Consider the following 4141-nt stretch of genomic DNA (forward strand, 5'->3'; position numbering starts at 1 on the left):
ATACTTAACTAATTGCTTCCTTAGCTCTATTCTCCCCCACTTTAATCCACCTTACTTATGTTTGCTAAAACCTTCTCAATGGGTCCAGTAGAAAAAAAAAAAAACTCAATGTGGAAAAAATTACATAGAACACAATAAGAAATGATAACCCCAAAGTCCTCATAATTCTTTTCTTTTTCAAGGACTTATATGGATCCATATTTATCACATCTAAATTCTTCTAATTATTCTCCACCTTCACAGAGAGTGGAAGAGTATAGGCCAGTACTAGAGGTTTATGGTCAGCTGAGAACACAGAAAATTGAAAAGAAAGAGATGTTATCTTATTTACAATATAGAGAATAAATATGGCTTTTAATTTTTGTTTGGGAATCAATATTTAGCAAACAGACACTATCATTTTGCAATGCTCCTAGAAGTCAAAAGGTTGCTCTCTGTCTCTTTGTGTGTGGGGTGGTGGTGAAGGGAGGTGCTTGAGTGTAGGTCTGTTCGTGATGTGCATTCCTGGTACCCATGGTGGCCACAAGAGTGTCAGATCCTAGGGGACTGGAATTATAGACAGCTGTGAACTGCTATGTTAGGGCTAGGAATTGAACCAGGTATCCTGAAAGAGTCGTCATTGCTCTTAAGCACCAAGTCATCACTCCAGCCCCACTATCCACCTCTTTTATCTAGATGTCAACTTGCCAATGAAGAGTACTTTACCAGTATTTCACCTGTATTAATTGTATGCATTTTTTTAAAAAATAAATTTGACAATTTATTGTCTTAATGATGTGTCAAAATTATTGAATCTCTATCTCTAGGAATTCTAGAAGGGATGAGGGGATGGAAAATAGATAAAAGTTGTATTTTAAAGGAAATGGAATTTACTGAGTTTCCCAATTACTGCTTGGATTTAGTTATTTCAGTTAGCTTTTTCTTTGGATTTTTCATGTTTTGCTGTCTTCATAAAATGACATGGGAAAACAATTGGAGCCACATCTCAGTAGGAAGCAAGTGCAATCAAAGGTCAAGTCTTTCTGGAAGGCCTTGGGCCCCTTTACTGAGATAACTAAATGCAGGCTTCTTTTTAATTTTCTTTTGCATCAGCATTTAACGGGATCTGTAAAATTCTAATTACTGACTAGGGTAACATTATCTGCATTTATCCTTACTTAAGAGATATGACTTTGCTTATTTCAGAAGTCCTGCCAGAAATTACCTACTGTATGCTCAATTATCCACCTCTCCACAGCAACACAGTATTTTAATATAAGCTTTTCACTGTAGTCAGCAACTATTGTGTATTTTCTTTAAATTGAGTTGTCAGATCTTATTATGAAATATAAAGGAAAAAGGCTGAAACTCTTAGGGTTAGGCAGTCACTTTACTGTGGTTTGGCTTCATTCTGCAGCATATTTTCTATCCAACATGCCTTGGTACAACCATGAGAAAAGAGAGAATCTTTGGGATAAACAAAATCATTAAAATGAGAAATATGTAGTGTACATCAACTGAGGTTAGCCAGTTTTAGCAAATTAAATGCAGAGCCCTTTTTATACCGACCTACTGTGCTATGCAAGAAATGTAACTATGTCACCAATATATAGATTAATATCTACATTAAATCAATTTGAACTTTCTTGACTGATAACAAATATCATTTTTCTTCTAATACCAAATAGGATTAAGCAAAAAAATATGAAAGCTGTGTGTGTGTGTGTGTATGCATTTCTCTGTGTTTGTCTGTATGCCATTTAATAGGAAACATGGAGAGACAATCTTTAAAGATTCTCATGGATTGTGATTTAATGTTCAATTACTAAAATGCTGAGTTAATTGGAATCTTCATTACAATCTTACTATGAAATCTAGAACTGTAAACTAAATACATCAAAATATTTCCCCCCACAGTGTCTTCTGAACCTCTTGATATTATAATACTCATTATGAATATATAAGGCCAGATAATTGAACCAAAGATTTAAAATACAGAATGATGTCTAGTGCCTATAGAAGTAATAAATTATAGTGTGCTAACTTCTTTTACATAATGCAGGTGATAGTTTATGGTAAAGAATGCTAATGAGTTATTTATCAGCATGGCTCTTTCTCTCTTTTTAAAACATTAAGTGTCACTACAACTCATATTCTCTAAATAAGAGTTCCACTGATAGATATGGCAATGTTTGTTTAATCAACACTTTTTAATCTATTGTTATTTTCACTATTCATGTGTTGATAGAGGATATTTAATCTATGGCCTTCAATAACTAGTATCAAATTGTTATAATCCAAAAAAATGTTATAATCCATAAAGACATACCATAATGATAATAGTATACAAACAAACCAAATCCTTCCTATTTGCCAGTTGTCATGTGTGTGAGAACCCTATTGAAACAGCCAAATTTATACAGAAGCTGCATATTTGATTTCATAAAATTTATTTAACCCAGACCAGCTAAATGAAAAGAGTACCTTTAGCAGAGTCTGGAGAAGCCAAATAATTATATGTTTATTTATATGAGGAGGAAGAAAAACTGGTTACAGAATAGCATTATATTATATCCATGACCTGTTCTGCTTTAGATCACCTCAATTCCCGACACTTACATGAGAGGACAGACATACTGTGCTGACCCATGCCAGCACATGGGCAATGGTGTTACCCTTCGTAACCTTTGTGTTTCCTTACCTGAATTCACAGCCCAGGATGCTCTGGTCTCTGATATATAAGAGTGCTGGGACAACATGGTGTTGCATTATCCTTCTTTGAACTCTGTGCTTCATTAATTTCAAACTGTTTCTAAGTATCCATAATGTTCTAAGTGTTGTGTGTCTTGGATAAGATTGGCTACTGTCATCATTTGCTTAGCAAACTTGACTTTATTTTTCTCAGCTTAGCTAACATATTTTCTCTGCTACCAATTCTTTTTCATTCCAATTTATTCTCATCAAAGTCAAAACCCTCACATCTGTTCTAATCATTCCGTCATGTTATGTTATTGTTTGTTTGTTTGTTTGTTTTTCAGTCTGTGATAAAACACAGGTTTTACCTGTGCTCTAGCGGAGTTTGAACTATTTAAGGACCATGACTCTCTGCTTGCTTGCCACCCTGGAAAATGTCTGGCATAACATTATTTTCATGGGATAAGGGTAAGTTAATACCAAAGCAAGAGATTATGCCATGAAAGCGGCAATGGAGATAAGAAGCACAGTTAAAAGTGTGAAATTGAAAAACAAATTGAGTTCTTTTCCTTGAGAAGATAAAGAGGAGGTATGGAATTAAGGATCCCACTTACAATCTGTCCTTGGAGATGGAGAAGATATTGGCCTAATTTCTTCAAATCCTGAGGTTTTGTCACAACAGGCTTGGAATCTGGAGATCACATGTTACCCTGAGCCCTGAGTCTCCCACACAAAATGAAATGATTATTAGAGCAATTGTCTTTGAAATCTGGATGTAAGAATGGTTCTACAGATCTCACTTAATCAAATTAGGTCTAGTTCTTAATTTTTCACAGAAAACCTCCATGTTGTTATGACTGTTGTCTGGTGGCTCATTGTTACTGTGTTCTGAACAGGGCTCATTATCATTATAAATGACTGATCTGCCTGGGTGGCTTACAGAAGTCAGCAGTGTTTCTTTCTCATCTTTTCCACATCTATTATTACAGTTACTAACCCTTCAAACACGGGGAGGTAGAGGCTGAACCCACCACCGATGTGTTCTGCTCTGCATTTCAACTACACTAAATTAGCAGTGTTTAAAGTATATGTTGTTGGGTCTCATTTAATTTTTAAAAATAGTTTAATGCAGTTATTCAAACTAAGACAACAATGTTGTGGTGAGAGCAAGAAAGGGTTGTTTTCTAAGCTAGTTCTTGACATCTCAAACTCTCTCAGAATATAAAATTACAAACATGAAAGCTTAAGTTATGTATTTCAGGTTCAAGATGATTGATGGATTCATTGATAGACTTTTAATAAAGCACATTTTATCTTTCAACCCAGTTGAAATCTACACTTTTATAATCTAAAGTAGCTCTTTGGAAACTTATTTTAGGAAAGACAAGTTTCCTTGAGAAAACTATTTCTTTTTTTTTTTTTTTTTGAATTTTTGAGAAAACTATTTCTAACAGAAATTCCTTACTGC

The sequence above is a fragment of the Meriones unguiculatus genome, chromosome 6 (assembly GCF_030254825.1).
Source record: "Meriones unguiculatus strain TT.TT164.6M chromosome 6, Bangor_MerUng_6.1, whole genome shotgun sequence".
Classification (NCBI taxonomy): Eukaryota; Metazoa; Chordata; class Mammalia; order Rodentia; family Muridae; genus Meriones; species Meriones unguiculatus.